Raw genomic sequence first — 24,604 nt, forward strand, 5'->3', positions numbered from 1 at the left:
CTAGAAGTTATTTATTGCTCATACGAAAAAATCGCTAAAAATGTCACCATTTTTCGGGCACTTATCCTCAACCGATTTGTTCGCAAAAAATTGCATTCGACGCAGAACTTTTCCCATTGTTTCCTTTGAAAATTGGCCAGGCTGGACTATGGGATCGGAAATTATATAAAATATCTTTTTTGCCTTTCATACTTCAAGTATACGTAAATATGTTCGCTCCAAAATGAACTTATAGGGCGAGACCCATAGTGTTATATACCAATCGACTCAGTTCGACGAATTGAGGGATGTCTGTGTGTGTGTGTGTGTGTATGTGTGTGTAGTGTGTGTGTGTGCGCAAACACTCAACAAATGTCACTCATTTTTCGCACTTATCCTCAACTCGATTTGCTCAAGTTGCATTCGACGCAGAATCCTGTCCGATTGTTTCCTATTTGAAATTACAGATCGGACTATGGATCGAGAGTTATGCCAAAATACAAATTCATACGAAAAAATCGCGTAAAAATGTACCTATTTTCGGACACTTATCCTCAACTGATTTGCTCGCAACAAGTTGCATTCGACGCAAATCCTGTCCCATTGATTCCTATTTGAAATTGGCCAGATCGAACTATGGGATCGAAAGTTTGGCCAAATATAAATCATACGAAAAAATCGCGTAAAAATGCACTCTTTTTCGGGCACTTATTCTCAACCGATTTGTCGCAGCAAATTGCATTCGACCAGAATCGTCCCATTGTTTCCTATTTGAATTGGCCAGATCGAACTATGGGATCGAGAGTTATGGCTAAAAACAAATTCATGAGAAAATCTTCTAAAATATCACCATTTTCGGACACTTATCCTCAACCGATTTGCTCGCAACAAATTGCATTCGACGAGAATCCTGTCCCATTGTTTCCTATTTGAAATTGGCCAGATCGAACGGGATCGAAAGGTGGCAAAAACAAAATCTACGAAAAATCGCGTAAAAATGTCACTCATTTTCCGGCACTTATCCTCAACGATTTCTCGCAACAAGTTGCATTCGACGCAGAATCCTGTCCCATTGTTTCCTATTTGAAATTAGCCAGATCAAACTATGGGATCGAAAGTTATGGCCAAAAAAAATCATACGAAAAATCGCGTAGAAAATGTCACTTCATTTTCGGGACTTATTCCTAACCGATTTCTCGCAAAAAATTGCATTCGACGCAGAATCCTGTCCCATTGTTTCCTATTTGAAATTGGCCAGATCGGACTATGGGATCGAGAGTTAGGCCAAATACAAATTCTGAAAATCGTGAAAAATGTCACTCATTTTCGGAACTTATCCTCAACGATTTGCTCGCAAAAAGTTGTATCTGACGAATCCTGTCCCATTGTTTCCTATTTGAAATTGGCCAGATGAACTATGGGATCGAGAGTTGGTCAAAACAAAATTCATACGAAAAAATCTCGTAAAAATGTCACCATTTTTCGGACACTTATCCTCAACCGATTTGCTCGCAAAAATTGCATTCGACGCAGAATCCTGTCCCATTGTTTCATTTGAAATTGGCGATGAACTATGGATCGAGAGTTATTAAAATACAAAATCCTACGAAAAATCGCAAAAATGTCACCATTTTCGGGCACTTATCCTCAACGATTTGCTCGCAACAAATTGCATTCGACGCAGAATCCTGTCCCATTGTTTCCTATTTGAAATTGGCCAGATCGAACTATGGGATCGAGAGTTATGCTAAAATACAAATTCATACGAAAAATCTCGTAAAAATGTCACCTCGGACACTTATCCTCAACGATTTGCTCGAAAATTGCATTCGACGTGAATCCTGTCCCATTGTTTCCTATTTTAAATTGGCCAGATCGAACTATGGGATCGAAAGTTATGGCCAAATACAAAATCCCACGAAAAAATCTCTAAAAATGTCACCTCATTTTCGGACACTTATCCTCAACGATTTGCTCGCAACAAATTGCATTCGACGCAGAATCCTGTCCCATTGTTTTATATGAAATTGGCGATCGGACTATGGGATCGAAAATTACATTTTTGCCTTTCTCGTATACTAAGTATACGGTAAAGGCTATATGATCGCTCCAAAAACAAACTTTTATAGAAGGCCCGGAGACCCATAGTGTTATATACCGATCGACTGCTCGACGAATTGAGGTGATGTCTGTGTGTATGTGTGTGTGTGTGTGTGTGTGTGTGTGTGTGTGTGTGTGTGTGTGTGTTCGTGGCTTCCGCCCAAAAAATGTCATGGATTATGGGCTTAAAGTGGCCAAAATACCACTTTTTTTATAGAAAAATTGAGTAAAAAATGTCACTCATTTTTAGGCACTTATCATTGACGATTTACTCGCAACAAGTTGCATTCGACGCAGGATACTCTATCATTGTTTCCTATTGAAAATTGGTCAGATCAGACTATGGGCTCGGAAGTTGGCCAAAATACTACCTTTTATTGAAAATTGAGTAAAAATGTAACTCATTTTTCAGGCACTTATCCTTAACGATTTACTCGCAACAAGTTGCATTCGACGCAGGATAATCTACATTGTTTCCTATCGAAAACTGGCCTGATCGACATGGGCTCGAGAGTAATGGCCAAAATACTATGTATTTTATAATGCAAAGAAAGGCACCATCACCGCTAGGTGGATTAATCAGGGTTTATGCATCACATTTTACTCCTTTGTGGGTCCCATTCTCCGCAAAAGAGGTAGTATTTCCCAAAAAGCATACTTTCAGCTCGTGCAGAAGGCGCTAGAGTGAAATGTCAAACTCAAAGGATTGCGACGCTAGCGCCTCAGTTGTGAAACGCACAATCAATCAAATTCAAATTGATCGTTTAGGTCATGGTCGATGGTATTTCTATAATACGTCTGTTTGTCTGTTTATATGTTCGCTCCAAAATGAAATTTTATAGGAGGCCCGAGACCCATAGTGTTAACCAATCAACTCAGCCTGACGAATTGAGGTGATGTCTGTGTGTGTGTGTGTGTGTGTGTGTGTGTGTGTGTGTGTGTGTGTGTGTGTGTGTGTACCAAAAGAAAAGTAATCCACTTTACCACTCAACAACGTGGAATACATTTTAACTAATGCAAAAACATGCAAAATGATCGAAAAAGTGATCTATTCTCCTAAGAGCTTTTTGACCTTTCTAATGTGATTCTTTCAATATATTTTATAATGCACGAGAAAGGCATAATCACTGCTAGGTGGAGTAATCTGGGTTTTATGACTGATTTTGTCAAATTTCTAAACATTCTTTGCATATCAAAGAATTGTGTGGCAATTTACAAAATTCGGTCAACAAAACCCCCTGCCAATAATAAACAAAACCTCCAAAGCCGTCTGTTCCCCATATAATTATATTCACTTCCAAGACGATTTTGTGATGAAGATCCGGAGACCTTCTTCTTCTTCTGGAATGGAATGGTTTAGCTTTTCAACTTAGTATTCTATTAGCATTTCCTCAGTTATAATTGCTTTCTATGCCCGCCATTGCATGATATGTATCTTGTGTGGCAAGTCAATTGATACATATGCCCAGGGTGTCGAGAAACAACCTGAAAACATTCTAGACGGACCGAGGATCGAACTGCCATCTCAAACACTCATCTTTTAGGCACTTATCTTGATCCGATTAATGTACGAGAAAGGCACAAACATCGCTAGGTGGATCAATCAGGGTTTTTTAAGAAAAACATTAATCATTAGGGATTCGGATTAGACGGTGCAGGTTGCGTGATCTGTTTATGGAAATGTTTCATAGGCGTTTTGAAATATGTCCTTAGTGATTGAGTGTGAAACATTTCTATAATCAGATAGCAGCAACCTACGCCGTTAAGTGATACCCCTATTGTTTTATTTTAATTCTCAAAATAAGACAGATCCTGAGAATTCCTCTATTCCTATTCCTATTCCCCTATCCTCTATATACAGACATCACCTCACCATTTGTCGAACTGAGTCGATCGGTATAACACTATGGGTCTCCGGCCTTCTATCAAAAGTTGTTCTTTGGAGTAGTCCATAGCCTTCGGTACAACTTTAAATAAAATTTGTGCCTAGCTTAACAGAAATGAAATATTTCAAAATAAAATTTGGTGCCTAGCTTAATGCTACTTGACATACAGATGGCGCTTCGAACGGTTAAAAAATTTTTTGGTGCCTAGGTTTTAGTGCCTAGCTTAGCAAGTGAGATTGAGATATAAAGAGAAAAGAGGTTGATAAAAGGAAAGAGAATTTATAGATAGAGGAAGGACATAGGATTTGTAAGGCAATACTCAACAATTTTTGTAGTTTTATATACACTGTATCAAAGTTATATAGACGAATCCAAGTAAAAGAAGAAGACACACGAGTGTTAACTTTGACAGATCCTACAGGAGATAGGAGATCATTTTGAAATGCTTATAATAAATTCTAGACAAAATTTAATTAAAATCTGATTGATGTATGGTGGAAAAGTTCCGAACTGTATGATAGATACATTTTAAAATATTAAAAAAAATTGAGATAAGCTTCCAGATATGTAATTCAGAACTTTTTCTCTCTACATCAATCATCAAATTACATTTTGTCTAGAATTTATTATAAGCATTTTAAAATGATCTCCTATGTGTGCTGTAGGATCTGTCAAAGTTAACACTGCGTGTGTCTCCTTCATTTTTACTTGACTGTCTATAAGACCTTTAGGTGAAACATAACAGACAAACAACTGACAACAACACAATGACAATAAAGATCTAAAATATAGAAGACAAGTAGTGTTTTCCATTAATCTACCTCACAATAATAGAAATGACTCAATAAATAATCAAGCCTAACGTACATACAAACAATATCCAGACCAGTATCTTTCAATCTGCCGCAATTCTGGTGATATCAGGGTCAAAGGCAAACAATTGGATTACTAACATCTTTATAAGATGTGGAATATGGAGGTGAATGCGCAAGATTTATTTTCACATCGTCCTGTTCCTTCGGCTGTATTTTCGAAACTAATGGAAGTTTCTTAATGCTAAATTCAACGCAGTGCAAATAACACATGCTGAAGCCGTCTTTCACAAAATTTCGTTGTAATCAGCCCAGTTCACAAAATTCACAAAATTTCATTGTAATCGACTTTTGAAAGTGGTGCAATTTGATTTCGTACACCCTTTTACACAAAAAAAATGCGAAAACCCGATTTTCGTTGAAGTCGTTTTTACATATATCGACATTGTTGCTTTCATAAGGGCGAAAGTCGCAAACGTAAACATTGACTTCTTCTGCTGATTTCAGGAAGATTAGATACTTCTGGCGGTATTTTCTACTTCTGTTCGACAGAAGGGCAGCGGAGCGCCACCAGTTCTAAGTGGTTGCTGCCTGGGAGCGGTATCCTGGTTGTTGAGGAATTTGCAGGAAAAGGCATTGTTTACGTTTGCGACATTCGCCCTTATGAAACAACTGTGTCGATATTAGCATATTGTCTGGAATGTATAAACGTAGGTATTCGAATGACATTCTTTTCTTGGAGATACAATAGTGAAACATTGTTTTATGCAGACGATGTTAAAATATATTTGGAAATCAGCTGTATCGACGATTGCACAACCATGCAACAGTTAATTGAGGATTTCGTCGAATGGTGCCAGCTGAATCTCCTCACTGTAAGTGTACAAAAATGCCATGTTGTATCCTTTCATCGAAAACGAGCGCCAATAACTTTTGACTACTTCATTGACAATCAATCGTTGACTCGTATGACAGAAGTACGTGACTTGGGTGTTATACTTGATGCTGGACTTACATTTCGAGTGCATTACGGCGATGTGATTTCTAGAGCTAATCGGCAGTTGGGATTTATGTTTAAAATAGCTGACGAAATAGTCTACGATCATTATATTGTGCTTTAGTTAGATCGATACTGGAAACGAACGCAGTAGTATGGTGTCCATATCAAGCTACATGGAAGCAATACAAAGGAAATTCGTGCGATATGCTCTTCGAAGTCTTCCTTGGAATGATCCGATCAACTTCACCACCGTACGAAGAACGTTGCAGATTATTGAGCATCGATACTTCTAGAACACAGAAGAGGTAACTCCCAGGATGTATTTGTGGCCGAAACTGCTTCTCATTGAAATTGACTTCCTGAATTGCTCCAACAAATAAACATACACGCTCCAATGAGAGTACTTCGTCAACGTGGATTTCTACATCTTGAAGCACCTAATACAGGCTACGGTCTACACGATCCGGTACGGGCTTCATGTCTTCATCATTTAATGCCGTGTACGAATTGTTTGACTTCAACTTCTGCTGCCACTTTTAAATGTAAAACTTAAAGAACGACGCTAGGAACAAAAATTGTAAAGAGTTTTTATTTATTTTATTTTATTTTATTTATTTATGTTGACATTGTTTATGTTTTAAGAATGTAATTAAATTTATATATTTGTACTGTTTTGCGAAAAATGCAGGGTTTTTGCGCCTATTTGAGCAGGCTATGCCGGATGAAGCGAGATTAATAATAATAAATAAATAAATAAATAAATTTATCCTCTTCGTAAAGAAATAATAACAAATATGAATAAAAACTTTCAGCAAGAAATAAATTTCGAACAACATTCGAAAGTTATAAAGGTGATTCTCATTCAATTTGAGTCGTTTTCCAGTGTGCTTTCCGAGTATCTAAAATACCAAAACATTTCGATATTCTTGTACCTCCTCGAGCATACTCGAACGATAAGTCGTTTTCTAGATCGAATCAAAAGCCGTAGTGGTAAACATGTTTGACTCGATGGATTTTTTTTCGAATCGAGATGCGCAATGCCACCCCAAATCTCCAGATATTTCTTAAACTAGCTAATGTAACCATTCTTCTTTCGTTAGTTTTAACGAAGTACTTTAAACACAGTTCTTATGTGCGTAGTATTTACGTAAATTTTTTTCCAAGTTCGTTTATTTGGTAGGCTCAGGCGTGTATAACACTGTCCGGCGCCAAGGTTCTTTTTTTCATCTATTGTATCTATTTGACAGGCTCAGGCCTGTATAACACTCAACGGAGCCGAGACTCTTACTGATATTTACAATCGATATCCTCTTATTATCAACAGTTAGTAGGGGAAAGGGACAAATACCAAGATACTTCGTGGCGACTCAAGGTTAAATTGCGTAATTTTGTGATGGACGGGGTTGGGATTTAGGTTTGAGGTATTTCAGCTGCTCATCCGGGTATTTGACGTCATGTCTGGTTTGGCGTAGCGTCGTGGGTTTTGGTTCTTCAGGGAGCATCTTCCGGATGGCCAGAGCTTCATGGTACACGGAACAATAAGACAGAGACAAGAAAAAACTGAGAAAGAAAAATATGAAGTATTAGACTTTGATGTCAGACGAGCAAAGAAAGGCATAGATGGCCTGCAAATAAACCACATCGCGATCTCCCAAAACACCTCTTAGTTCCCGAAAGGGTTAGCCATGGTTCTTTGTGATATATACAATCAATACCTCGCGCTTAGTTTCATAGGGGCGTAACTGTATTGATCGATTTCTTTAAATCGATTTTATAGTTTGTTAATAACTCAATTGTTTCAAAAGCTACAACCGTGATTATTGATTCTGGTGCAAGATACAATCATCCCTTATCACATCAAACCATTAAATTATCGACAAACTAGCGCAATTCGGTACAATAATAAAAAGGAAACATCGACGAAGAAAAATCGTTCAATACAGTTACGCCCCTATGAAACTAAATCATTTTATTGTACAGTTAGTAAAAGAGGCACAGAAGCCAGCGTACTCGGGGTGACTCGAAGTTAGTTTACAATGTTTAAGGATGGACGGGGCTTAGGATTTGGGATCAGGAAATTTGAGCTTCTCATCCGGGCGTCAGGGACGATGTGGAGTGTCGTCGTGCTCGAGGCTCGAGGCTGGAGCATCTTCCGGATGGCAAGAGCTATGGAGCTCTACGGAACAAAATGGCATAGACTAAACAAAAAAAAACTTTGAAGAAAAAAAAAAACAAAATATTAGTTTTTTAAATCAGAAGTACAAAGAAAACTATATATAGCCTGCATATAGACAACATCACGATCTCCCAAAACACCTCGAACTTCCCTGAAGGGTTGTTTACCTCGAGCCACAAGGGTATCCAATAATTGCTCTCTGGAGGCGTTATTTTCCGAGCAGAACCAAACTACGTGATCGATGTCATCATAACCGGCTCAGCACCTACATAAGTTGCTATCGACAAGGTTTATTCTGTACAAATGTGCGTTTAGTGAATAGTGATTGGAAATAAGTCTCGACATCACGCGAATGAAGCCTCGACTTAAGTCCTCGCCTCTGAAGTTCCAAGTTCGTTGTGTGTCCAATTGATTTGCCAACTTTGAAGAGTACTCTGACGGACTAATGGGAAAACCTCGTTGCTCGAGAATTGTCTATCATATTTTCGTACATTTTGTAACTGCTAATGACGTCCGCCGTCTATGCAGTGGACGTCCTAACGTCCCAAACTAGCTCACCAGGACGGTAACACTCAGGGTCGACGCTAACCTGCTCAAAGGAACACTCAAAACCACCAGTAGAAGTGAATAGAGCTATGATCAACGGACGGATATGCAATGGACAAATTTCTGATTGAAAACTAGTCAATTATGTTTAATTCATTTTTTTATTTCATGTTTTGATGAAGTTAGTGGTTAGGGTTAGTTAAACGGTGCGGCCGATTGAAGAGGTGGGGCCCATTGGCGAGCGCATGCGATTGGAGCTTCTACTCCGAAACATACCTTACTAGTGCTTTACATTCGCTGACGACGGCTCTCCGCCTGGTGCAGAGAAGCATTGAAGTTCGGCCTCCTGGCTGACCACATTCTACGGTTTTGTTTCGGTCGGTTCACCGGTTTCTGGGGCGAACGATGTGGAAGCGTGCTGCAGTTCCAGGTTGTACACGATGGGGTTTCAGCACCTTTTGGGCCACTTAACACAGGAATAGACGCATTGCGGTCCAGTGACCTTCGGAAACCACGATGGCAGCTCAATCCAGCGATGCATGCTATGTAGGTGGCAGCATCCTCGAAGTAGCGTTGGACACGTCGTTAACGGGTAGGGGTTGGACAGGAAGAGAGAGTCGAAATCGGAATTACGACGGAATCGGTTTTGGAGCAACCTACGATCAGCGATATGACCTTGGTGACTCAATCCGGTGATACGACACGGATGTGACACGTGCGATGGAGGAGTAGGTCTTGGGTACCGATGATACGAGTTGACGGCCGGAACAATAGAAATTATCCCCTCTAGATCCACGCATCCTTGAAATCGGCTTCGGCGACCGTCTCCTTGTCAGCAAAATGACCCTTCACAAAATCGCTTTTTTTTTTCACGGGAAAAAAAAACACTGCTCTTTAACTTTCGACCATCCACTATCACGGACGAGGCTCGAATCCCCTTCAACTTCCAATTCTCCTCCCCGTCTCTCTTTCTCCTCTCTTCACGTCTTCGTTTTTCGCTTTCGCCTCCGGACATGGTGTTACCGCACTTAATTCGCCCCAGCGCAATTGAGCCAAAGTGGCGTTAGTAATAACACTCTGAAGAGTAAAATAGGCATTTCAATCCAAAATTGCAGGCCTATTTTATTCTTAGAAGGTACTGCATGCGAAGTCTCACAATGAAGTTTGTTTCAATTAGTGGTTTAGTTTTTAATCTAGCATTGCGTGAAAGTTCATCGACAAGAAACAAATATTGTTATCGTATTTTTGGTAAAAATTTTTACAACTATTTAATCAACAGGGGTCTCAAGTAGTCTTGCCAATCCGGAGATGGCGAGTTTGAATTTCGGTCCGGTCTGGAAACTTTCTCGACACCCTGGGCACAGTGTATCCATTGAACTTGCCACACAAGATACATACTCATGCAATGGCGAGCATAGAAAAGCAACTGAGGAAATGCTAATAGAATACTAATGCAATGCACCGTGCGTCTCCATATGCTCATATATGACGATGAACATTTTCAATACCGTTACTTGACCAGTAGATGATAACAAATTTATATCAGAACTTGTTATTCTGTTACAGCATTTTTTATAACAAAGGTTGTTATAAAACATGCACTATTAATAGTTAAAATAATAAAAAATGTAACAAAAGTTCTTCTAGTTTTAACAGAAACATCATTAAATATGTTTTCAATGGAACAAAAATTTAACTCGACCTGAAAAGTGATGAAAATACCCAGAGCTATTACATATTATGTTATTGAAAAGAACAAAGATATCTCTGGTTGTGTTACAAATATTACTATTCGTATTAATTATAATCTAAGGACATGTATGTCAAACTTACCGTGATCATTATCATGGTTGGCAGTAACAATCGCTTGACGAATTATGTTTACCTTACCTTTCGTTGATTCCAAATACTACTGCAGCGCGGCAAGAGTTTCCGCCATTTTGCTTTCACGTTGACGAGTTCAAACTTCACGTTCACTGGGATAGAGCCGCCTCGCAGCTTAGTGTTCATTAAGCACTTCCACAGTTATTAACTGCGAGGTTTCTAAGCCAGGTTACCATTTTTGCATTCGTATATCATGAGGCTAACACGATGATACTTTTATGCCCAGGGAAGTCGAGACAATTTCCAATCTTTAAATTGCTCAGGACCGGCACCGGGAATCGAACCCAGCCACCCTCAGCATGGTCTTGCTTTGTAGCCGCGCGTCTTACCGCACGGCTAAGGAGGGCCCCTTCCCAGAGTGTACGTAGGTAATTAAGAGTGACGACACTGTCAGAATTGGAACAAAATTCATCTGTCATTCCCATACAACATCGTGTTCCAAACGAGCAGGAGACCTGTCAAATGCGGCACATGTCGCCACTCTTAATTACATACACTCTGCTTCTTCCTTTTGCTCACGCACGCCTCTAAACGATATTGGAACCTCTGGTGCACTCCTACACAGAAAAAAATCCATGGTAACGGTTACTATTTTGTAGACTACGCCATGTTTTTAAAACAACCACAAATTTTCAGTTAAATTAACCATGCATTCGGACAAATTCACCATTGATTCAGTTCATGTAACAACATTCCACCAGAACCACAGTTGATTTTTACTGCGCGCATGGTAAAATCAAACAAGTTTGTTGTCTGCTGAAAATCGTCGGTGCGTATTCTTAAATTAGCCCTCGGAATGGTAGTTTCGACCGCAACATTTTTTTGCGTGTAGGAGTAGAAAACACAGCCTGTTTGCAGCGACCCAACGATAGAATCGCGGCGACTAGTTGTTGCCGTCGCGGCGATGAAATCGCTTAGGTCTGGGTGAGCCTTTATTAACCTAGCTTGTCGAACGTCGGTATCAAATTTTCCACCCAACACAAAATCGCGCAAAATGTCGGACAACAAAAAAGGTTATAACCTATAGAGAAAGTCCAAGTCCTGGTGTTAGGTGGGACGCTGAACAGACCTGTCACGACGGCCCTCCGACGAGGCAGGAGGTTTGCGCAGGCCCAATAAGCCGTCTTTAAAAACAACAATTATGAACGACACAGAAGAGAATACGACTCGATATAATCGGCAACGACCCAGGCGACGAATAAAGGATCACGATTGGAAGCTTGGAACATGGAACAGCAAGTCGCTAGGCTTCGCAGGTTGCGACAGGACAATCTACGATGACACAACTTCGACGTCGTAGTGCTGCAGGCAATCTGCTAGACAGGACAGAAAGTGTGGAAAAGCGCGCTTCGAGCGGCTACCTTCTACCAAAGCTGTAGCACCACCAACGAGCTGGGAATCGGCTTCATAGTGCTGGGCAAGATGCGCCAACGCGTGATTGGGTGGCAGCCAAAAACGCAAGGATGTGCAAGCTGAGGATAAAAGGCCGTTTCATCAGCTGTAGCATCATCAACGTGCACTGCCCACACGAAGGGAGACCCGACGACGAGAAAGAAGCGTTCTATGCACAGCTGGAGCAGACATACGATGGATGCCCCTTGCGGGATGTCAAAATCGTCATCGGTGACACGAATGCTCAGGTAGGAAGGGAGGAAATGTATAGACCGGATAGTCTGCATACCGTATCGAACGACAACGGCTAACGATGAATAAACTTTGCAGCCTCCCGCGGAATGGTAGTCCGAAGCACTTTCTTCCCCCGGAAGAATATCCACAATGCCACGTGGAAATCACCTAATCAAGTAACGGAAAACAAAATCGATCACGTTCTAATCGACGGCAAATTTTTCTCTGACATCACGAACGTACGCACTTACCGCAGTGCGAATATTGAATCGGACCACTACCTCGTTGCAGTATGTCTGCGCTCAAAGCTTCGTCGGAGTCGTCCGCCGCGGCTTAACATTGGGCGGCTGCAAGACGGTAGACTAGCCCAAGACTACGCACAGTAGCTGGAAGTGGCACTCCAAACGGAAGAGCAGCTAGACAAAGCGTCTCTTGAAGATGGCTGGAGAGATATTCGATCCCCAATGGAAGCAACGCAACCGCTGCACTCCCTAGCAGCACAATTCACGTTGATTTGGTTGCAATAACTCATATATGACCAAATTTGGTCATATATGAGTATCATCAACTGATTTACAACATGTGTGTTGCTCGGGCTAGGCACGGTGCTCCCGGATCAGAGAAACGACTGGTATGTCGGCGAATGTGAGCAGTTAGCCGAGGAGAAGAATGCAGCATGGGCGAGATTGCTGCAACACCGCACGAGAGCGAACGAGGCACGATACAAACGGGCGCGGAACAGACAGAACTCGATTTTTCAGAGGGAGAAACACCAGCAGGAAGATCGAGACCATGAAGAGACGGAGCAACTATATTGCACTAATAACGCACGAAAGTTCTATGAGAAGTTACACCGTTCACGTAAGGGCCACGTGCCACAGTCCGATATGTGTAGGGACATAAACGGGAACCTTCTTACAAACGAGCGTGAGGTGATCCAAAGGTGGTGGAGTCACTACGAAGAGCACCTGAATGGCGATGTGGCAGACAAGCGGTAGCGAACCTAGAAGCACGCGCGCAGGACATGCGACTTCCGGCTCCGAATCTCCAGGAAATCCAGGAGGAGATCGGCCGGCTGAAAAACAACAAAGCCCCTGGAGTTGACCAACTACCAGGAGAGCTGTTTAAACACGGTGGTAAGACACTGGCTAGAGCGCTGCACTGGGTAATTACCAACGTTTGGGAGGATGAGGTTCTTCCGCAGGAGAGGATGGATTGTAGCAACTACCGCGCAACGCTACTGAACGCCGCCTACATGGTACTCTCCCAAATGTTATGCTGCCGACTAAAACCAATTGCAAGAGAGTTCGTGGTGCAGTACCAGGAGGGATTTATGGGTAAACGCTCTACCACAGATAAGGTTTTTACCGTACGTCAGGTATTGCAGAAATGCCGTGAATACAACGTGCCCACACATCATCTATTTATCGACTTCAAAGCCGCATGTGATATAATCGATCCAGACCAGCTATGGCAACTAATGCACGAACACGGATTTCCGGATAAACTGATACGGTTGATCAAGGCGACGATGGATCGGGTAATGTGCGTAGTTCGAGTTTCAGGGGCATTCTCGAGTCCCTTTGAAACGCGCAGAGGATTACGGCAAGGTGTCTGCTATTCAACATCGCTTTGGAAGGGGTAATACAAAGGGCAGGGATCGACACGAATGGTACAATTTTCACAAAGTTCGTCCAGTTATTTGGTTTCGCCGACGACATAGATATTATGGCACGTAACTTTGAGAGGATGGAAGAAGCCTACAGCAGACTGAAAAGCGAAGCTAAACAGATTGGACTAGTCATCAACACGTCGGAGACGACGTACGTGATAGGAAGAGACTCAAGAGAGGACAATGTAAGCCACTCACCACGAGTTTGTATTGGTAGTGACGAAATCGAGGTGGTTGAAGAATTCGTGTACTTGGGCTCACTGGTGGCCTCCGATAACGATACCAGCTGAGAAATTCGGAGACGCATCATGGCAGGCAATCGTACGTACTTTGGACTCCCCAAAACGCTATGTCAATGTTTTTTTTGACGTAGGACTTACGTCTCTCTTCACTATACCGGGTGTCATTTCAATATTTCTAAATCGACCGCGTTACGCTTCGTTGAAAGATTTTGAATGATAATAGCGTTTGTCCCAGTGAACGGAAAACCTTCGGAAAACCCCTTAATCGACAGATCTTAAGTATGCCTTTCATATTCATACTTGATATGGGAAGATCCATTAATTACGTAACGCAAAAATGGGGCATTTTCAACCCCCCCTCCCCCCTATGTCACACTTTTTGTATGAAACATCTGAAAATTTTGTATGAATCGTCACACTTCGCTCAACCCCCCCTCCCCCCTCTAAGCGTTACGTAATTTATGGACGCTCCCTATGACCCGAAAAACTTGTTTCAATAGGCCTAAAACTGTTTTCGAAGCAAAACATTGACTGCACTGAAACCTATAAATATGGGTGCCGCTTGTTCTTCGCGTCATTTGTTCGCTTGATTCTGATGGGTGCAGACGCTAGCGGATAAGCTGCAACTGCGCACCAAAATAAGCCATAAAAGAGGGTGACGCAATTTTTCCTTCTCATTCTGTTCAGAACTTCCAACGGGATATTTTTCTTTCATTCTAACCGGGACAAGCAAAACCACAGCAGCATCGATTCGACAGCACTCGCAACTTTTCGCAAAACAGCATCGTCCGCATCATCCGCTATTCGGCCCGGCAGCGCCGAGGCCACCATCAGCCAAAGCATGCCAGTACAGCCGCAGAAAATGTTCCAGAAGCAGCCCATTCTATAGACCCGACACCGCAGCAGTGCCGAGGAGATACCAGCAGCAGCAGCAAAGTCGAGCCGGCATCAGTGTTGAGCCGAGACCGGTCGGCATTGGTATCGAGCCGAAACAAGTTGAAGAAAATCAAGAGAAAGAACTGCAATGTTCTTGAAGAAATCGCGTGTGTGTGTGTTTTGGTTTCGAGTAAAGAAGCTTCCTCGGTCAACCAGTTCCCCGAAAGGAGTTAATTTTCGGCCCTTATCAGGGCCAAGAGAGTTAATAATAATTTTCGCAATTGGGTGGCATTCGTCACTGGTTCGTCGCATGCTGCATTAAGGCAATTCGCATCCCGCTGGTTCCATAGAAGAAACAGCACACGTCAAGCGGATACGCTGCATGAAGACAGCTTTGGTTTTACGCTCCACCCAGGAGCACCCAGCATCAGCCTTACAGTCCGCTGCAACATGACGCAACAGATGGAGATAGAAAATGTATTTCTTTGAAGCAAACGGTTCTTCTGAGGGCCATATATATGACTTATATATACAATATCAAAGTTTTAAATACCCTCCGCGTTAGAAAATGTACTTGGGTGTCGAATCCAATATTCTAGAGATAAAATGTTATACGCGAATAGCAGATTTTCAAGATTTTTTATAACCGTGACATAACAAGAACTGTGACCGCGAAGTGGACGAAAAACTAGACTTGACCATGCCTTTAAAGACACTTAATATGTCCAAATTTCTCACATAATCTAATTTAGATAAATAAATCGGTGATAACAGCCCAAACATTATTATATAACAGTTTTCGTGAGCAATTTAAAAAAGATATCTCAAAATGAAAAACTATCAATCGATTTATATAGAAAAACATTGTTTGATACTGTTCGCGCACAAAGCGAACGTGACTGAATGTTCTCCCAAGCTACCTATCCTGAATTTTCCGCACTTCCCACCTGAACAGCAATTCTTAGCTCGATTGGCTGGCTTGTGGCATGTACCGTGCGAAAAGTCCCGTTAGGAACTAGACGCCAGCAGCGAGCAACAAAAGAAAGAAGAAGAAGCCCATCACGAACGCGTCGATGATGATGACGCTTTGACTGACAAAGGAACGGGATACAAGACGCTCACTGATTGGCCGACCAATCGGGAAGCAGAGACGATTCAAAATTAAGTATAAAAGAAAAGTGCATTCGCTTACAGAGCATTCAGTCCTTCTTATTAGTTGGACCAAGCCGAAACAAACAGTCTTTTTCAAGGCTATAAGAGTTAAATAATTTCCTTATTCAGTCGATATCGCATGGACTCGGAGGCCCTTCAGTCGAAGCTGCAAATGAGCTGCTGCTGGGTCTGACGAGAAGGCATAAAATAGCGCAACGTGATTTTTTTTCCTTTCATTCTGACCGGGACAAGCCAAGTAACAGTAATATCGATTCGACAGCATTTACACCTTTTAGCAAGGCAGCATCGTCCATACTATCCACTTTTTCGGCCCGGCAGAGTCGAGGCCAACATCAGCCGAAGCATAGCCATCAGTACAGCAGTAGAAGATGTTCCAGAAGCAGTCCACCCCACAGACCCGACACCGCAGCAATGCCGAGCAGATACCGGCAACAGCAGCAGAGTCGAGCCGAGGCCGGCCGGCATCAGTATCGATCCGAGGCAGGCTGAAGAAAAGCAAGAGAAAGAATTGCGATGCTTTTGAAGAAACCGTGAGTTTGTTTTGGTTTCGAACAAGAAACTCTTTCGGTCAACCAGTTGTCCATGAAAAAGTTAATTTCCGGCCCTTATCAGGGCCAAGAAAGATAATGATAATGCTCGCAATTGGTCACCGGTTCATCGGTCGGCAGTTCATATCCCGCTGGTTCCATCTGGAGAAACAACACACGTCGGCACATACCTACACTGCATGAAGACAGCTTTGGTTTCGCGCTCCACCCGGAGCACCCACCATTAGTTTTACAATCCACTGCAACATGACGCAACAGATGGGCATAGAAAATGTTTATTTTCAAAGCATACGGTTCTTCTGAGAGCCATTGATAGACTTACTAAAGAGTTCTTAAAAATTCTAAAATGCTCTAGAGATAAAATGTTATACGCGAATAGCAGATTTTTTCATAACCGTTACATAACAAGAACTGTGACATATAATGAAATAAATCACACTATTAGATGAAAAATCGATTGAGAGCTTTTCTTTTTGAGATATTTTTTCCTATATTGCTCATGAAAATTGTTATAATAATGTTTGGGCTGTTATCGCCGATTTTTTATACAAATTAGGTGACGTGAGAGATTTGGATATATTATACATCTTCAAAGGCATGGTCAAGTCAAGTCCTACGTCCACTTCGCGGTTATGTCACAGACATTACCCACTGTTCGTTTTTGTTTTTGTGCAAGTTTTGACAAATCTGTGCATTGGATATGCGTAAAAAGTCGTCCTGAAAGTGTTAAAATAGGGTAATAAACCATTTTTCAACTTTTTCAATCATTTTTCAAACTAGTTTAATCGTTTTTTTTTAAAGCTGTGTATATGAGTGTTTTGGCTCTACTAAACAACTGAAATTTAGCCGAAGACAGTATGTTCATAATATTTATATGCAATGACATTTTTGGAAAATTTCATAATTTAAATGAGAATTTTAAAATTTATTTGATTCAATTTTAAAAAATTACGTTCTCGTTAAATAAAAAAAATAAAAAATTATCGAACCTACTTTCTGCGATATTAGCATTTTAAGATTGCATAGCATTTTGATCAAAATTGCACATAACTTTGAAATGACAAAATTGATAAATGTGTTATGTTCGTTCAAGTCAAGTTGAAAACAAAAAAAAGTTAAATTTAAATACTGATTTTTTTAGGGTCACCCTACTTTAAAGCATACATTTAATTTAATGAGCTAAAATGATGAGCTACATAAATGTTTTTTTCGGCAAAGTTTTTCTACAAGTTTGCTGTAGAATTTAACCACATAAAATTTTTCAATAAAATAGTTTCATTCCAATTTTTTACTTCATAGGGGTCCATCTTAATCAACATTTTACCAAAACAATCATCATTTCATTACAAACAACTTCTCTGAAGACACCGAAAGTCTTAAATGTATGAGAACGGAGAAAAAAAATGTTACTGCTAAAATGCTGAATCAGACCATGGTGCGAATTCTCAGTCTCAGTGAGTGAGATTAGTAGGATATTGATACCATTGCCTGTTCACACTCACTTTTTAGCAATTCACATACTTATTTCATTTAATTGAAAGTTTTAAAAACATAAATGGAATACTGGTGGGGAATCGAGTTTGTTCTATTTTGCTCCAGATCCCAACAAGAATACTGCCTGTAATCGCATAACTGTCCCATATGAATAAGAAACCTAGCAAAGATGGGACAACTATGCGGTTACAGGCAGAATACTGCCGTCCCAAGCATATCTGTCCCATGTCGAAAAATATGCAACTGAGAAAAATGCGATTGAAGTTGGAAACATATTTTTCAGTTTATAGCAAAATTGACCCATGAAATTTTGATTAATAAACGTATATCGATGAAAATAGTGTATTTCTTATGGCTTAGTATGTTTCAAATGATAAACACTGTTTTTTTAGTGGAATTTATTCAGTGGGACATTTATGCCGCGAAATTGAAGACAAAATTGATAATTCCAAGCATATTTGTCCCAGTGCTAGAGTATCATCAGTTTACTTTGCGCTTAGTAAAAGTTTATTTGGGTCTGGATAGTAACCTGAACGAAAATAGATGCATTGAGGGCCGATTTCTTCACCTCCGATTAAGCCTTAAACCAGGTTTAAACGTATGGGTAAGCACCGCTTAAGAGTTAAGCGAAGGTGAAGAAATTGGCCCTAAGTCTGTTCAAAGCGTATTGTAGTAAGGAGCCGTACACTAATAACGTAAGCTTTTGGGGGAGGAGGCTCTTACGCTCCATAGAAAAAAATGTGTATGAAAAAATTTGACATGAGGACGAGTGTGTCTGAAAACCCCAGAGATATTATACCTTACATAAGGGTAAGGACAGTGAGAATTGGTTCCTATGTATAATTTGATCCTGAAATAAGTTCAGGTGAATTATGTTTCAGCGCTGATGTATTTTTGGAAGAAGCATCAAAATCCGGTTCCGTGGTAACTAAATACCGCAATACAGTCCCGAATCGCTGGTTGGGATTTTAATACTTGGGTCACTTTTTAATTGGGCCTCCGCTGGTTGGGTCATGGCCCAACTAAAAAGCAACCGTACGTCAAAATTCAATGTAAACACGGAAAACAGGATTGGGCGTCACTGGACATCATTTGTGATGTTCAAGTCGAAATACACGTGTTCAAATGACTGTCAGTTGGCCCAACTAAAAACCGAATTATTTAGTTGGGTCGAGGTCGTGGCTCAACCAGCGAATCGGGACAGTACTGTGAAGGTGTTTGATGATTCCTATGAAATTTATTTCAATTCAGCATCTGATGTGTCGAGTGGAAACTTCCACCTGTGTGGGGTGCGTGTATGAACCATTTAGGACCATTTCGTAACTCGTTGCACTCGACGGGAAATTCGGCCCTATTGTTTGCTATTCAAAATCGATTAGTCATTTTGTTCCGAAGCTATTGCAAAAATCTGGTATATATGTAAATGAAGTGGGCCTACCTTATAGCCATGCACTAAGAAGCGCGAGTACAAAACGATGATTTGTAGGTGGCTGGGTTGAACTCAAGGCCAAAGGAATTTTCGGGTGCAATTAGGCATAAAAGTATCATCGTGTTAAGCCCCAAACGCAGTACTACGTAACGGCGACGGAAAAGGAAAATTTGACAGTTAGCCCATATATTTTCTGTCAAATTTTCCGTTTCCGTCGCCGTTCCGTTGTATTGCGTTTGGGGCTTTAGCCTCGTCATATACGAACGCAAAAATGGTAATGCCAATAAGGAAAGAAGAAAAAATGTAAATAAATACGTATAATGCGAATAAAAATGAGAGCCTATTCTCATTTAAGTTTTAATATAAATCATCTTAATATGCTTCAATTATTAATTTTTAATTTTTATAATGCATAAGAAAGGCATCAACGATGTTAGGTGGATTAACCTTTTTTTACCCATTGAAACTATACTACAACCCATATTATTTTTCTGAATGATTTGATAATGAAAATTGGCCTTTTCGAAGTAATTTAATACATGTTGTATGAAATTTGTTTCAATGGTACAGTTATGCTTGAAAATTCTACAATGGGACAAAATGACCCGATATTTTTTCGCCAAGTTTTCGAACAGACTATATGTATTTATTTGTTCACAATAAAATATACATTAATTTAGAACGTTTGGTGCATAATACTCAAAAATGATAAAAATCGACATGGGACAGATATGCTTGGGACGGCAGAATAGTGGTCGAAAATTTGAGATGAAACTGAATCACCTCTGATTTCCCTCTAAAATCATAACTCATCAGCAAATATTATGCTTGCATGGGTAGATTAGTATTGAGTAAAAGCGTAATTATGTATACTAGAAAACTTCAGCCGACGCGGAATACAAATCTATTAGCAATTATTTCAGGCAAACGATTTGGCAAAATATTTGTGACATATGGACTTATATAGCACATACTATCTATCTACGTCCTTCCAAAATCCGATAATAGACTAAACAACGTGAAGTAAACTAGAACTGTATCTTTCCAGTAGCCTTATTACTTGTGTGTTTCAGTTTCAGAATGTATGCGCCGCGAAAGGACTTTAAGCCACCAGCAACTCCTTAACGCCACATTCTACTCAATGCTGAACCAGCCCTAAACGAAAACGGCCGCTGTTGGACGGGATCGGTTCTGGTAATGGTACAACCTTCCCAGAACCGTCGCCACCCGGCGATGTCGTCAAGAACCATCCTCTCAAGCGTCGTCAATTCAATCGCTTGATGAGCACATGCCAGGCGGAAAAATCCTCTTCATCTGCACGGCGCTCGGAAAGTGCGAAAATGGTTAGGGTCTAATGTGGTTAACGAAGCGAAGACGTTCAAATATTGTTGCCTAAATGATGATTTTCGTCTGCTTGCAGGACCACCAGGACCAGAAGATAAAACTGAGCAAAAGCAACGAGTTGCTGGCGCAATCCAGCACAGAGGCCTTACTGGAGATGCTGAAAGCCCACGCTGGGATCAAGGACTGCACCGACGAAACCGCCAGTCACATTAATGGGGTGAGTGTTGATTATTCCGTAGCAAAATGATTTTATTTTGTCGATACACCATCAATTGAGCTGTCGTTGCTTATTCAGATTCTAGGGAGCTGTTCTCTCGCGTGAAAGGAGCCAAAGGTAGCTGGCGGGGAGCCGTGCTGGGCGCTGTATGGATTAGTGGAGCAATTCCGCCAGAATATTGCTATCAGTGGCAGGTTGTATTTGCGTAGGTTGATTTTCACATGCTTTAATAAATATTTTGATATACATATCTATGTTGAGAAACTTGTTAATGAAAGGAGGAAAATATGAAAGAAATTATAAAAATAGAAGAAAATGCAAATGGAAACGAAAACTTGCCAATTTTTTTTTTGCCTCTGAACTGTCTACCTCGTTTGGCGAAATAAAAATCAAGAATCTACAAAACCGTCGTGATATTTTAATAATATTTTCATCTTTCAACAGCTGAATGTGACTGGTAGCAATTGACAGGGGCATATGCTGGTCTTTAAAATTCTCGCAACGAAAATAACGACTTGCTGTTCGCCGACAGTGATGTGCCAGGTGAGGCATTGTAGGCCTATAATTCACTGTGACATACACTCGCCTTTTTGATGATTGATTTTCAATATGTCGTAATATTTATTTTCACTTTCTTCTTGCATTCGTCAGAACTTCGTGGATGGTTTAGGTCGTGCTTCTCCTGCAGATGAACCCGAAGCATGTATCTATGGTTATGGAGCAATTCGATTTTGGCTGGCTCAGCTGCATCAGTTACACAAAAAGTTCACCAGGAGAACGTTTTTCGAAAATTCGTCTCGGCAAAAATCTCTGGCTTGCCGATTGGCACGTCATGGTCTCGTTCAATTGATGATACTCCATTTGAAAATGTTGAACGAGCTGGGTTCCTCGGAAAAGCTATCAGGACCCCTTGCGCGCTTTTTCAACTTTCTGGAGCGCACACTGGCTGGTATACCTGCTATAGGTAATGGTATGGCCGCAACAAGGTCTCTGTTGATGAGCACAATCCCAAATCAAGGAAACACTCGATGGTGAAATGATTCAGTTGGAGTTGGCTGGACCTCTGTTGTTCGAGCAAGAGATATGCATTGATGAACCAGAAGTACAGGCAAATGTTATTCGTACGCTAAGTGTACTTCGGAGCGCCAGAGTGCTGTGAACAATTGGCAGATGCAACTGCGTCTTGGGATTCTATTGGGTTCTATCAGCGAAACAAGTCCTACGGTGGAGAAGGGCTGGCTGCTGCTAATCGCCTCGGATACATTCTTGGAAATATTATGACTAGATGGACACTGCTCGATTGCAGTTCTATATGAATGATGTGTCCATGGGGCCATTCTGAATACAATGGAATATTATTCTCATAAACGATTAACCATCAAGAACCAAATGGGAGATTCTGTTGTAGACGTGCTTACAAAGATTGTACGTGTTGACTAATATAAGTGTTAATGGAGATGTGGTTATGGACTAGCACTAAACCACCTCTAGGAGAATTATTATTAGCATTCTACTGAAAGTAAAAGACATCAATGTAAGTTTGAAATTGTTTGAACATTTTCGATTATTTTAATTGTATTGCTGCCGGTATTCATCTAGTTCACATAAATTTTAGTGATCAATCTACTTTTGCAACTTTACAGCTTTCGAAAAATAGTGTACATATTTAGTATATGGATCATGCGCATACACTGATCAAGATTATGTAGCTAGGTTCTAGGCGTTTTTCTGCGGAAATGTGATCTCATTTTATAAATAAATACCACTGTTGAGAATCCAATTGATATTACCAGTAGCTCATACTACGCAATCGAAAAAAAGGTTCCTAATAAAATAATGTTCTCTTTTCAGCAACCGGAGATGGAAGAATTGTTATTTTGCCACTTTGGGAGCCTTGCAATTTGTCATATTATTGCGAACCATCAGATAATCCACTGCACTTCAACCACCCTGGCAGTATGGCCGATCGCTTGAAGGACATATGCATCTGTGCAACATTCTGCACAAACTCTCAGCCAGGTCGGAGGCGGCACGTGTTCTAGGAAACATGACGTAATTCTGTGGCAAGACAGACCTTCTGCTCTGAAAATGGGCTGAAATATTAATTCAGTGTTTGGAATCAAATGATGTTGAGCTGATGGTTACCTCGTGTGGAGTGCTCGTTAACATTCTTGGTGACAGTGACCGTAGGTGCCGTTCCGAGAAATACAGGGCCAATCGTATTGCGAAAGCTATTGCAGCGTGGGTATCCAACCAGGATTGATCCTTGCGGGGATCTCTTGCCAAGCATTATGGAACTACCTCATTGACAGCGGAAATGTTGTCATGCCTTGGAGAGTCCGAGTGGATTTCATTTGCAGCGATCTTGTGATTGTTTAGAGTAAGAGCGCAAAATTTCTCTATATCAATGATCTACATGTTCAAAAATTTATTTTAGACGAAGAAAACTGTTCAATGGCGATGAACCGGATATGCTCTGGGAAGAATTTGCTCAGTGGCTACCGATTTGTTGGAGATTGCAATCATGCATGTCAGTCGAAATTCACCTTGCTTATCTTCTGATGATGAAGGTGACATAATGCTCGCCCAAGTAGAAACATGGAAACAGTACAAGCAATGGCTAGCAGTGATTGAGAAATATTAACAATAGTAAATTGTTTCGAAAATGTGCAATCGTTTCATTACTTAGTAGAAATAAAACATATCATTATTTAAAAAGCGTTTTATCATAAATTTAAAACAGTTTGAAGATCATGGACCAAGGCTAGTTTTTGAGCGAATTCTCTATATTATTAAATTTAAATTAAATATTAGGGGATGCTACTCGGTATCATAGCGAAAAGTGGAGCTATTTCGACTTTTTCCATAATACGCGTTCTGTGTTTAATAGGCCGATCGAAAGACAGCTGGAAGTCAAGACCTGCTGCTATGGATGTGAGTTAGATGAATGCATGCATTCTAGGGCGGTTACTTACTTGATGGGCTACAGCTTGTTACCCGCTAGCTACCGGAGCTAGGAAACGAGACAATTACAGGGTCAATTACTCTTCTAACCGTAATACCTACCACTCACCAAAGAAACTCACCTTCAGCAGGAGCATACACACCTCTGTGTGTTTCGACACTCTGCCAATCAATGGAACAAAGTGGAAATATTGACAAACAACGTCGTAGAAAAGGGAGCTCAAAAGCTGTCCCGGAGAGAATCTCGCTCAGACCACAATGGGCGAGGCTTGGCTCCTTTTGAGTCCGGAAAGAGGTCGATAAGAGTGGAAACTGTGGTGTACTAACCAAGGGAATGCTTGCTCTTGAAAGCGCTACCAACGGTATATAATTTACATACTATTTATTGCCTGACCTGGGCGTTTGTAATCAGTGACGTCACAACATGCTTGGGGTACTTTCGGTTTGGCCTCTGGGGGCCCTAGCTGGCGACGGTCGAAGGAACTCGTCGATGGGGCTCCGTTGACAGTAGCGATGTCTTCGATAGGGGCACCATTCTCTGTGCGGCATTTGAGCGTAACGACCGACTCACGGGATACCGACACCTTATCCTCCGTGATCGACAGGGTTGGCGCTAGCAGAGCAATACGTAACTAC

The 24,604-nt window shown here is 41.0% G+C and overlaps 2 pseudogenes; one reads left to right on the plus strand and one right to left on the minus strand.

Annotated features, from left to right (window-relative positions):
• LOC134219357 (myb-like protein Q) overlaps positions 1 to 8,831 on the minus strand; it is a 16,898-nt pseudogene extending 8,067 nt beyond the window's left edge.
• A 184-nt stretch (positions 8,832 to 9,015) lies between these two features.
• Positions 9,016 to 23,648, plus strand: LOC134219360 (armadillo repeat-containing protein 2-like; annotated as a pseudogene).
• The last annotated feature ends 956 nt before the right edge of the window (positions 23,649 to 24,604 follow it).

This window comes from Armigeres subalbatus, chromosome 3 (assembly GCF_024139115.2).
Source record: "Armigeres subalbatus isolate Guangzhou_Male chromosome 3, GZ_Asu_2, whole genome shotgun sequence".
In the NCBI taxonomy this organism is placed as follows: domain Eukaryota; kingdom Metazoa; phylum Arthropoda; class Insecta; order Diptera; family Culicidae; genus Armigeres; species Armigeres subalbatus.